Source organism: Lygodium microphyllum, chromosome 12 (assembly GCF_053477565.2).
Source record: "Lygodium microphyllum isolate KBCC chromosome 12, Lygodium_microphyllum_v1.1.10, whole genome shotgun sequence".
NCBI lineage: Eukaryota > Viridiplantae > Streptophyta > Polypodiopsida > Schizaeales > Lygodiaceae > Lygodium > Lygodium microphyllum.
In genome coordinates, this window is record NC_141146.1 from 44,836,511 (window position 1) to 44,850,450 (window position 13,940).

Below are 13,940 nucleotides of genomic sequence, written 5' to 3' on the forward strand. Positions count from 1 at the left end.
GGGTAACAAATAAAGGCCCAACAAATGGATATGAAGATTTTTAGGCCAACCACTATTTTCCCTCATCCTTGGTTAACATTTGAACAATATATTTACTCTCGAGTAGTGAAGTGGGGATAATGGACTCAAAGATGTCACATATGAGAGCCAATTGCTACAATCATTGCTTGGCACATTTGGATTACAAGCTACATTTAAGCTAGATCAATGATATACCATGCAAAGTAAAGAAATATAAAGCGGTGTACAATACAATGCCCATATTGGGATACAACTAGAAGGGAGGGTGGCTATATAGAGCCATCCATAATTCATGGCTAGCTTTATGGTTGAATAATGCTACACTGATGGCTAGCTCCGTCTGGTTAGGATTGGTGAGCATATTGTTGCACATTCCTAATGAGTGTGTGCGGGTAGTATTTGGACTAATCCCTCAACTATGTCACGTGTATTGCTTGTCACTGGGAAAATCTCTCTCATCTCTCTCTAATGTAGCCTCTATACATAGTACCCCTACACCCTCAATCAACGTATCGCTCTATGTCACCCCTCTCTATGCAAGAGTAGTGTGTCAATCTCACTGTCTAGAAAAAACAAGATTCTATTTGGAGGGTGCCTGCCTAGCTTAGTGATGTGCAAAGCCTCTAATATTTAGGAACTAGCCTAAGTGTCGCTAGTCTCGAGACTCCATGACTAGTATGAGGGGGGGTGTCTCCTTTGAATAATGTGGGGTATCTAGCTTGGATTGTATTATAGGCCCTACATTTGTAAATATAGTGCTCCTTGCTCCACCTCCTCCAGGCATAGTCTGTAAACCCTCACGACTCTAGGGATGCAAGCAAACCTTCTTATCTCAATCTCAAGTTGATGAGAGATCCTCAATTGGCCAATGTCTACTTGCATCTCATGCAACATGTATATGTCTAGATATCCAGGTCTCTCAATGAAGCCATCTATTAGTCCCTTGGCCTCTAGTCTTAAAATCTAGTGAATGATAGGCTACCATAGTCCTCTAAGGATAGGTATAGTGGACTGTAGCCTCCATAATAGGACTTTCTTCCAAGGCTTTTGTCCTTGAAAAAGATTCTTGACAGGCCAATGGCTACTTGCATCTCATACAACATGTATATGTCTAGATATCTAGGTCTCTTACTAAAGCCATCTATCATAGGTCTTTGTAGTATAACATCATTGGGGAAAGGGGCCACTAGGGCAAGTTCAATCTGCGATACATGTAGTTGGTAGAGATCCAGTTGCATGATCATGTTTCTATTAGTGGAAAAGAGGCTTATGAAGGGGGAGTCAGGATCATACTAGAAGGGGGGGAGGTGGTCCATGTCGATCCCATATCTTATGAGTCACTACTCAATCTATGGATACTATGAGCTCTCATGTCTTGCCTATGCTAGTTGCTTGGAAGCCTCCAAAGGTCTCCTAGGTAGTTTGTCCATGTGCATCTCGTGTAGTCTATGTATGAAACAGATTGTCTAGAAGATCCCCATCAACATGGGGAGTGCAATAAACCCTACTCCAATGATTTCATGTGGCATTGATGGTTTGCTCTAGATCATCTATGTGAGAGCATAATGATTTGCCACTTTAGGGTCCAAATAGCTACTTGTTAACCTCAGAACAAGAAAAAGCAGAAAAGCGCAAGTCAGGAGCTGAAAGAGGTGGTCCAGAAGAAAATCGGACACAACGAAAGAAGTAGGAAGGGAAACAACCAAAAGCGCAAGGGTGGCCTCAAAAGCCAAGTCAAAGGCAAAAGTGCATTTGTAAATGCAAGGCGCCCCTAAAACTTTTTGTAAAAGAGCGCCAAGCTCCCTTCTGTGCAAATTTTAAAGGTAGATGGCTGATAGAAAGAAGTTAGGAAGATGGGAGGACAATGTGAAAGAGGGCCTAGCCGACCATGTAAAAAAGGGGATAAGGGGATAACCATCCAAAAAGGATTTAGGGTTTTGTATATAAAGTTGAAAAGTGAATAAAGAACTCATTATTTGATGTGTGGCTAAAAGTGGTATTTTCTTCTCCTCTTGTCTTCTCTTCTTCTTCTTGCTTGCTTGTGCTTGTGCTTGAGAGAGGGAGTGTGAGAGTGTGAGGAAGTGAGTGAGTGAGGGTGAGGGTGAGGAACCGTGGTAGAGAAGCTCTCCATCTTCTCCTCTCTTCTTCTCTTCTCTGCTCTTGCATACGCGGCTATGGAGAATGAAACAAGGTGGAGGATTGAGGATGCTTGAGCTTGCATTTCGAATCATAGATCTATAGGAGGGCTTGAGGGAGGAGGATACTCCATTGAGTATCAAGGTAAGCTCACTACACTCGTAGGATCAAAGGTGTGTCAACTAGGTGAGAGACAACCATTTGTGCTCTCTTGAAAAGGTTGAAACAATCAGCGGTCCATGGGTCTTGGTGATTGAGCATGAGCTCCCACTATATTTTGGTTCCATTTGCCGGTACCAACAGATTCAAGCTTGAGCACTTGCACATCCCAAATCGAGCAATGAAATAGGGGTTTCATTCTCGAATCAGAGCTTGAGATAGGTGGGAAGTTTTGGGTTTTTAATCTTAGCAAAAATTAAGTATTTTGGTTTTTTTTATGACTAGGCAAGTAGGAGGAAGCATTTCAATTTTCTATTTTTTATTTTTGTTGCATTTGGAGTAGGTTAGGACCCATAAATTAAAGGAAAAAGCTTTAGGGTTTCTACTGTCATAACAAGGCAAGAGGGTTTGATTTGTTTGCCAATTTTTATTTTGGAGTTTATTGTTATTCCAGGTATATGCAATCCTTCATTAGGGTCTATTCTTACCTTATGAAAGTTTATGCAACCTCTCATAACCAAAATCATTAGATTCGAGTTGATTTTTGTTATCCTTGAAAACTTATCACGCAAAATCAACCTGTCCGATTCCCAAAATCGAACAATCGGCTTGGACGATTGCCTTGGGGGAAAATTGGCACATCTGATTTGGACAACTAAAAATCAAATGAGAAAATTGCACGAGGAAATTGGACCATCCGATTGGCGAAATCAGCCCACCAAAAATCAGTCGTCAGCCCAAGAAAATCAGCCTGTCCGATTTGTTTGGTCCGATTCTGAGAATCGAACAAAGCCTAGAATTGGCAAAATTGACAGAAGTTGATAATCAGCTCGTTCAATTCTGAGAATCGGTCGAGGTTGTATCCAAAAAAAAACCACAATTGATTGACCCTACTAATCAACAAATAGACCGTAGCCCAACTAAGTAGGGCGATACAGCAAACATCCTAGCAAACCCTAGAGACCAGAGGAAATAGCCAGGGATCAAGCCTAGAGCCCCATTAGGCCAAGTAGGTAAATGAGAGTGCGAGAGCTGCAATCATCATATTGTATTCGCACCCACATTGTTTTCCAACACTTGAAGTGCACTTAAGAAAAACTGAAAGCTTGATTTCGCACACTGCACAGAAGAGAGAACACACACACTGAGTGAGTTTAATTGAGGACTATTTGTAAATAATAAGAAACTCACTCAGACCTAACAATCAAAACGAACCCACTGGTAGGAGAAGACCCTAAAACGTAGTCAGGTGTGATCGAGAACCCTAAGTATAGGACCAAGTGCAGACACGACCCAAGAGTCAGACGTTGCAAGGACCGACACCATTGGAGGAGTGGATTTACCCGACTTGATCAATCTCATCAATAACCTAGTGGAGCACGAGACCACAAATATGGCGAAGAGCTTGACCTAGGTAGTTTTCGACAAAAATCCAACGACTAGTTATCAATTACGACCTACAGTCTCAGACAGACCACTACAGTGGTAGAATGTTCAAGGATATCATAGTAGACCTCGAAGAGGAGAAAAGACTAGTGCGGGAAGCTTTGCAAGGCATAATGACCTACAATCAAGAACAGCAAGCCAGAAGCTTGTGGTAGAGCATAGAAATGTGTGAGATTTAAGAAGTGCTAGCCCTAGCAAGCAGAAATAGGATAGGCCTCGATGCAGAGAGGGAAAGAGCTCTAGAAGGTGATCTCACATTGAGAAAGCTTCTTACGAAGTAACTACTAGACAACTCGTCTCAGCAGAGCAAAGTGCCGTTGCAATGGCAACCTCGTTGCTTGTAGAATTAGGAGTTAGCCTAGGCTTTAAGAGCCAATCAAGAATCCTTGTCATGGCTAAGCAGTTAGACATGTACCAGTCAAATAATGACCCATATAGTTTCGTAGAGCAATTCGAGTAGGTCTGCGAGGCCAATGACCTCACCAATCTTACTTTTCACTCACAAGCTTTCGGTCTATGCTTAGGAGATAAGGGTAGGACCTGGTACACAAGTGTGGATGCTACTAAGCACAAAGACTTCAACAACCTCAAGTGTCTCTTCATTAAGAGATTCTCTAAGCGCCTGGGTACTCCAACAACCTTCTAGTGTGGCTAATAAACGTCAACCAAAAGGACAAGGACATAAGAGACTACATCACCCACGTGCACAGTCTCTTTTAGAGAATTTTATCTGGTGAGTGACAAACCAAAAGAGCAGTCTCCATAGTCTTCATTAATGGAATACGAAGTGAGGAACTCTACAAGGCCTTGGCATGCAATTTAAGCTTGCAGCAAGACGTGCTAGCTAGGGTCTTTGATGAGGCAATCAGAGTGGACAACCAGCTCAAAGAGAAAAGATCCAAGAACTCGACTCGAGAGGAGACTGTGCTAGAAACTCTAAGAGAGTTTCAACATCAAGTGAAAGATCAGGCCCGAGTTCTCAAGATAAAGGATAGGCACGAACGCAAGTCATGAGCTAGCAAAGATGAAGATAGAGCTAGCCAAATTACAAAAAATGATGAGACGACCAACACACCCTCACGTCCAATGCATGTATTGTGGTGGAAACCACCTGCCAGTCAAGTGTCAGGACTTGAGGTCCTGACCTTGTGTCAGTTACGGTAGATTCGATCACGATACCCTGCATTGTAGGCTACCAAGGAGACTCCTATATTCACAACCATATGGACAGCCTTACCTAGCGAATAGGCTGAAAAACTTCTTCGAAAGGGGAGCCCCATTGGCTCTCCCAACACCTAATGATGCCAAATCAGCCATTCCTAAGATGGAGATAAACCCCACATGCATACCTAGACCACCTGGACCCTACGTAACCCATCCGCCGACCAATCAACTATGTGGAGAAACCAAACGACAAAGAGCCATATGTGCACCCTTACGTCTCATATGACGAAGAGGGCAATGCAATCCTCATGGACTACTGACCTGTACCGGTGATGGTGTCAGGTAGAGGAAGAGGCATAGGCTTTGGAGGGCAAACCCAAGAACCAATCTTGTGTTGGACTTATGGACACCCATGACATATCTCCTCATGTTGCCTTGAACGCAAGAGCAAGCTAATCGGAAAAAGGCCGATCTTAGATGTCCAGTGTGGAATCACTCACGTGTTTGCCAAATGCCCTAAATGAAGACTACCCTCTAGTGTCGCAAATGAGCCATCTATACCATTGGGGTTGTTTGGAGTTGAGACATTTAATGGAGAGACCACACCCACCCCATTGCATGTCATAACCTGGGTGCAAATAAAGCAGGCCGTCATATCATTGCCAGGGCCCTACAACTTAGATGCAGTCTCAATTGGAAAGAAAAGCCATAGACGAAAGAGAAAGAAAGCTAATGCTAAGGTCATACTAAAAACCGAGAGTGCCATGATGCTACTACCTACTAGAAAAAAGGTAACAAATGCAGAAGCAAAAACATCGACTCCAAAGACGATCGAGAAGGGGAGTGCAAAGGTTGGACCCAAAGCGCCAACTCAATGCCATCAAAAAGGTCAAGGAGTAGGTGAAAGGAGCCCAGGAGAACCTAAAGGATGTTGAGCCCATATTGGAAGATGAGATTGATAATCTCTCAAGTGTAAGCACACCAATCTCACCTCCACGACCAAAATCTAGAGACACAACTATGCCACAAGCAATGCCGCTTAAATAGAGCCTACACGCTATGGGCCAACAAACTAGTTAGGGCCATTGGCCAAGAAACTCAGAATTAGGAGAGAGGCAAGTAGTCAATGACCTCCTCACCATGCTAGTAACCACCCCTGTGACTCTAAGCCTAGGAGATATTCTTAGGCATCATCTGACGCTATTGCAAGAACTAAAGCAGTGGGTTGACGAACCAATGGAGCGAGGGGGAGTTGATCTACATGATCACCACGCAGTAACTCAGATACCCAGCCTGATGCTGCAATCAATACCCAAGTCCTTATATGCCAACGCTTTTTGGGAAGCCTTGAAAGTATGCAGTCTTACTGATCCTAGCCCTAGCAGACACTACAATAAAGGGAATTGTAGATACGAGAGCAGGAGTTAGTGTGTTGAGCCATTTAGTACTCCAAGACTGGGGTAACTCGCCTGTGGAGAATACTAGGTTCAATGTCACCCTAGCCAATGGAATGGAAGTGCAACCATTTGGAATATTAAAGAATTGGCCATTGAAGATTACAAGTATCCAATTCTCGGTTGACTTTATAGTCATGAAGGGAGTGGACTATGATATCATGTTAGATCGGTCCTAGATGCGCAATGCACGGGTCATAGAAGATTGGGACAATGGTTTAATCTTCTTGGGCAATCAAATAGAAGCAATAAGAGTAGAGACGGATACATGGAGAACCACACCAGTTGACATGGATACCATCTCCACCATACTGAAGGGTGATGCGCAAATTAAAAACTCTTACGGGCCACTCACAAAGTATATCCTTGCCTAGAGGATGAGAGAGATTGGATGCATGTACTTGCTACAATCGATCTGCCATTCTCAGATGAGGAAGAGGAGTACAAGCAAGTTGCGAAGAAAGAGAGAGTACCCAAGAAGGATCCTACATTGCCACTTTGCATGATGTCCAGAAGCCCTTGCAGCCAATCCAAACCTGTCACGTTCCATGTCCCTAACAATAGGCCAGAACTCCAAGAGGTCTTGGAGTACCTGACAAGCAAGTTAGTCGGAACCCTACCACCAACTTGAAACCTCTCAACAATCTCTTGGATGAACCCAAGTGCCAATGGACTAAGGTGCACAACTTGAACTTAATGTATGATTGGGCCTTAGTCACCGATAAAAAGAAAATGCCACGTCAAGACTTATGAGATGATGAGCAATCGGATAAGGATAGTTCTCACGATTAATACAAGGACTACTACTCCTTCAGTGACGAGAGCGAATATGAGGACTACTACTCCTTCAGCGTCGAGGACTACTACCCACTACACGAGCCTCGATTGCTAGAATCCCCTGTCAAGGTACGAGTAGCCATCACTATCACGAAAATTGAAGATGAAGGTGAGGAAGCCATAGATCTGGCTACCTGCCTATGACTATCACTACCAAGCAAACACACACATTTGATGTGTTGATTGATGAGAGTGTTGATTTTAATATCTTGACTCATGATCATTGGGTTCAAATTGGTAGACCACAATTACAGCCCACCAACTCCAAACTCAGCCCATTTGGGGGTTGACCACATGCACTTCTGGGAAAGTGCAAGGTTGCAGTCTCTATTAAGTCTGAAACCATACCCCTAATCTTTTATGTGTTGCTGAATGCGAGGGATGCAGGTACAGAATTATTGTTAGGACGTACGTTTAAAAAGAAGACACTACAACGTCAACTACGACTCACAGTGTATTCACCTTGCTATTGGCAATGTATGAATAATCACCACTTTCACCAAGGGCAACACAGCTCCATCCAAGCTCACGAGGCCACCAATAGAGAAACCCAACACCAAGGCTAAGGAGGGGAGTCATGACTTGTCACAACCCACTAAACGTCAAAGCTAGCAAACCTCTAAAATCAAAGCCAAGGCCTATGCACAGCAGTTCAAATGGATGCCTAAACATCAAGGACCCAAAAGCGCACAATCACGTCCTTGCAAGGCTAGGAACTCGAATTCGAAACCTAGGAGGTAAAGAAGGAACTATAGGCATCGACGAACGGTCAAGCAATGATGGGTCCCCAAGATTTTATTGTAAGTGCAAGGTTATTACGAGGGTAACACCTAGATATGGGTACCTAAAACCAAGATGGCGAAGGGAACTACTCAAATGCCACCCGCAACCTTGACCACACTAAGCCACGTTACAAAAAAAACTACTCAAATGCCACCCACAACTTTGACCACACCAAGCCACGTGACAAGGGCACTACTCAAATGCCACCCGCAACCTTGACCACACCAAGCCACGTGACAAAAAACACCCCAATGCCACACAAACCACTCTGGCTACGAGGCCTGTAGAACGTCAAATGCATAAGCCAGAAGAGACTCAATAATTCTATCGACCAAAGCCACAGCCTGCCACTCACACATTGCCTCAACCCAACCCTACTAATGTCCCTATGATCTCACTAGCATCTAGTAGCGCAACATCCCCAACTCTAACCAAGCCCAACCAGACTCTCAGGAACAACCAGAGCCTGAGCTATTAGTTGCCAAATTATCTATTTCGATCAAGACTTACCTGCTAGCAAGTCTTAAACCATCCTACAAACAACAACCGATCCTTATGTTGGCTAAAGACCCAGCTAAAAACACAAGAGAGGACCCGTCAACTACATCAAGCACTTAGATACCACCTTCACTCTACTTGCTAAGAGCTAGGAGCACTTAGACCTAGGTCTACTTGACCCATCCTTAGTGTTGGAAATCCATGCCACACCATCATGCATACTTGGGAGAAATACAAATTCGTGACGATAAAAATCCCCGTAGTCTTAGAGTTGATTGCTAATGCCGAGATATCTTGAGACCTAGCCCTTAAACAATGGTTGATCACCTCCCATAGCAAGAGCAGAGTTACTGCCATGAGCCAAAGTTGGACAAACTTTGCAAGCTAGCTGATAATGACTCACCCTTCTTACACAAGTGGTATGCTCTCAGACTCCAGTGGGAACAAGAAGGTTGTTAGATCATGACCAATGCTGAGCAGCGACGTGCCATTAAGACCTCCGAGTATGATCCCACTTATTTAGTTCCAACCTCCTATAAGGTGTTGACCACCATTCGTGACTGGACCCCCGAGAGAGCACATCATGGCCCACCTATACTTAGACCAAATTCTAACAAAGAAAGAGTTACACATTGCTAGTAGGATCAACTTTGGTGACTTTCTCATGGATATTCTCACCTACATCACTCAAGTAAGCATATGTCCTTTTGACATGGACCACTATGCTAATCTTGAATACAATCCGAACTTCTATGATTGGCTCATGCGGAAGTGAAACACCATAAGCCAGCACTGAATGCCCTTGACCCCTCAAGCCTTAATTCTAGGAAGGATTCTAGGGCAAGGTGGAATCAAACATACAAAAAAGTAAGGTGAATGAAACGCACGAATGAAACCTCCATCATTTACCAAGAGCAGAAGAGAGTGGATAAAAATCAACGCGTGACTGATGAAAAGTCATAAAATCTTTAGAATGAATGGATTGCTTTTGCTCTTCTTTGTAATTAAGCATGTTATTCTTCCCTAGAAAGTGTAATCAATTTCTACTCACCTTTCTACAAGAAATTAACCTAAGAACACTAATGGTGAACTACAGCATTATGACAAGTACCCACTATGGTAGGTCAAGACAAAAGCAGCAAACTTCCATTCTCGGAGGAGGAGCAAGCAAAATATGGCCTCTCGTTGGAGACAAGGCCTTATAATCAACTCAAATTCAGGTATATCCTGAATTTAGAAGACATAGTCGTGGAAGAACTAGCCATCTAGCAACTAGTGAAGCAGTGCAAGCTTCAAAAGTACATGGAGGCAGTCGGTCAAGCCATCAACTATGAGAAGTGCATTGAGTTCCTTTGGTCCTTCAACAAAAACTAGGGCACTGTCGTGGTGCACTTAGAAAATGAAGCCCACCAAAGTAGAAATCGAGCTAAGCCTTAAGTTGGTATAGCAAAACACTGGGCCTACCAAACAAAATGGAGAGAGAACCAAAACGAGATGTGTACGACATGCTAGTGATGGAAAAAGTGATAGTGCACACCAACAATGGCATCAACCTAGCTGATATCCCTGATCCCAAGGTTCAAATCCAAGCCACAATGGTGTACACTCTGTTCTCCAATCACCGATATAATGCATTGATGAACAGAATCAACGTACCAATGCTGGAGAGCATTGCTGCCCAGTCCTTGGACGAGGTAAGCCTCAATGGCTTTGTGAGGAAGACGATAGAGACGTCGGCAAAAGCATTAGTCACCAATGAAAGACCAGTGGGGGGGGAGAGTCCCCAACCTCCAAAGCCAAGAAATTGTCATCCTTAAAAGCCTCCACCATTGGCTTTGGAGGAATCTTGACAACATCATAAGAGAAGCACTAGGAAAAGCACAAGATGGCGAGGCAGTTGGTGAGATGCTGGATAGGTCCCTTCCACACCAAGGATAGGAGCACTCAAATGGAAGGACCATGAGTGAGGGCAAAGAAGAGCACGAAGCACAATCTGGCCAAGGAAGGGCCAAGAAGTCAAAGAAAGAGACTCCTCACAAGAAGGCCAACGAAGAGAGGAAGAAGAAGGAGAAAACAGACCAACACAAAACACAAAGCGAGCCAAAAGCACGAAAGTAAGAAGAAAGGGACAAGGTGAAGAATAAAAGAGGAATCCAAAAGAGCTAAGGATGAGAGAAAGAAAAGAGCTGAGGAGGAAGAGGTGGAGCTTAGGAAGGAGGAAGAAGACATAGCTCTCACTATCCACCTCTCAATGAAGCAACCTTCAAGACAAGAGGAGTTGGTAGCCATGACCCCAACCCAACACGAAGGTCTAAGCACCAGCTCCAAGACACCAGAAACCTGCCGCCCCTAGTGACCGAGGGAAAGGGCAAGGGTTTGATCTACCCCATTCCAACCATCCTACTACCTACCACCCAGTCACTGCACCCACCCAAGACTCCTCTACCACGGTTGATGCTAACATTCTTGTGGCATGGGTGTAGTTCCTGGTCAACAAAGAGATGAATCAAGGTGCAAGTGTAAGAACCCCTATGACTAGAGCAAGAAGACAGGCAACTGCAAACATAGAATCTAGATGGGACCTCAAACGGTCGAAGATAGAGGCATCTACAACCACTGGTCCCTCTGCATTGCCATTGTCCACAACCTACAATGCCTATGTGCACAAGAACTCCTATCACAACTGGAACATGCAAAGAAAGATAACAAGATAGCTATCATTGAGCTCGAGACTTAAAGGGAGACCATGGCAGTCTCTCAGTTAGAAAGAACATGTCAAGTGTCCATCTATCAAAGAGAGATCAAAGAGCTAAAAGCAAAGCTCGAGGCTAGAGGAGAAGACAAGAGATGGCGAGCAAAACTCATGGCAGAAACACATAGCCTCATGAGCCTACAATGCAATTTTGATGAGCTCGTGACAATGTACAAGGATCTATAAAATGAAAATGACAAAATCCGAGATGTTGCAGAGCAGCTAGTAGTAGTAGAAGAAGAAAGAAGTTGACTGCACACCTAAAGCATATACAAATCTGGATCAAAGGCTAGCCTCAGAGCTTGAAGAACAACAACACTTGGAAAGAGAAATTGAAGGACATGAGAGATGGCTAAGGGTGTTAGCCTATAAGCATAACAAAAGCCTAGAAGAAATGAGAAAAAAAGCAAATAAGTGGGTGAACAGGAGCAAAGAAAGAGTGAGCACCTTAGCGCACTATGACTAGCCCTTGCAAAAGGAGACAAAGTGCTAGCAAAGAGCAAGGCCAACAACATGCCTTCCTCCGCTGGACACCACACAATCTAAGGAAGAGGAGGCCATTGAGTCCTTAAAGAAAAATTTTGTGATCACTTGTAGGGCCCTAAGGCATGGCCTACACATCCAAATGCAAATTTCCAAGCCCACAGAAGCAAAGCCACCAGAGCACAGGGGCAAAGAGAGGCGAAGACCGACTGAAAATGTAGGGTCAAGTTTTGAAAGGGAATAGCAAGCCGTGGCTCCTTCTTGGGAGGTTTTTACAACAAGGATGTCACCCCCCATCACTCTTTTTTGCCTCCAATGCTAGCAAATATATATGTGCTATGGCTGGCTCAATGTGTTTTTTTTTTTTAACAATGCACGTAGGTCACAGTCACTGCACCTAGGGATCCTCAAGTTAGGCATGTCTAATGGCCTCAGTCAGCCGGCTCTATCCCTGACCCCCTAGCCCATTTTTTATTTTCCACATCGCGCTTGGGGGCACCTCAAGGGCAAGACTTCCAAACCTGACTCCCTAACCCACGTGCCGCGCCTCTAACAATGCATGAACTGGGTCCTCAAGTGTGGCACAACATTGACCCAACTCCCAATTCCACTAGCACAAGTACAATGCACCACATGGTAAGGTAGACACAACCCCAACTAGTGCACCTTCTTTTCTTTTCAGGTAAATATAAATGTTTCAACCCACCAACTTTGGAGGCCCCATCATCCATGCAATGCGATCCCGACCTCCACCACCTTAACCGATTGATTAGTTTCTTCCCAAGACCAATCCCCCCGAGACCCCATCATCATCGACTCATACGACCGCCCTTTCAAATCACCGAACCTTGATCAACTCAAAATCGCAAGTATCCTAGAACTAGCACTCGTCTAGGAGGGGGGTAATGTTCCATGACAAGGTCACCATTCAACTAAAATGAAGTAGCAGACAATCGAGGAAGACCATATTAGAAAGTGAATGAAGAATCTCATTATGCTTTGACAGGAATATTGGAGAAGAAGGCAAGCTCAGAAAAAATGTGGGAGAGCTCCGACTCTTTTTGACGAGGTCTTGTCAACAAGGATAAAGGATGTCATGTCAAGGATGAAGAAAAGTACCAAATATTCTAGCAAGGCTTTCTCAAGGATGAAGCAGAGCCTCCAAGGGCTCTCGTAAGGAAAGTGCATGGTGCAATGTAATTCATTTTATGAGAGTGCCAGGCACCATCCTGTGCAAGTGGTAAAGTCTCAACGAACATAGGTGAAGGGATAAGGCAACTTAAAGGGAATTGGGAAAAGCCATGTTAAGCTCATGGCGTTGCAACCTTGGATGCAAGAGGGGGATCCATCCAACACCATCTTCAATTTCAAGGGATAGATCCACTCAAGGTCAGTGTTAGGGAGGGACCTACCCCAACTATATCTTCAATTTCATGGGCTGATCCATCTGACACCATTCCCTGCAAGGACTTGTATATAAACTCAAAAAAGCCATCTCGCTACACCCATCCCACCTTCCAACTACTACCCATCAGTGCCATGGGACTGGCACTAGGCTAGAAGGGGGGTAATGTTAACCTCAGCACAATAAAAAGTGAAAAAAAGTGAAAAGTGCAAGTCGAGAGCTGAAAGAGGTGGCCCAGAAGGAAATCAAACATAATGGAACAAGCAGGAAGGGAAACAACCAAAAGTGCAAGGGGAGCCTCAAAATCCAAGTCAAAGGCAAAAGTGCATTTGTAAATGCAAGGCACTCCTAAAACTTTTTATAAAAGAGCACCAGGCTCCCTCCTGTGAAAATTGTAAAGGTAGATGGGCAATAGGAAAGAAGCTAGGAAGATAGGAGGACAATGGGAAAGAGGACCTAGGCCAGGTAAAAAATGGGATAAGGGGATGACCGCCCAAAAGGGATTTAGAGTTTTGTATATAAAGTTGAAAGGTGAATGAAGAGCTCATTCTTTGGTGTGTAGCTAAAGTGGTCTCCTCTTGTCTTCTCTTCTTCTTCTTGCTTGCTTGTGCTTGTGCTTGTGCTTGAGAGAGGGAGTGTAAGAGTGTGAGGGAGTCAATGAGTGAGGGTGAGGTACCATGGTGGAGAAGCTCTCCATCTTCTCCTCTCTTCTTCTCTTCTCTCATCTCGCGCACGCAGCTGTGGAGGATGGAGCAAGGTAAAGGATTGAGGATGCTTGAGCTTGCATCTCGAATTGTGGAGC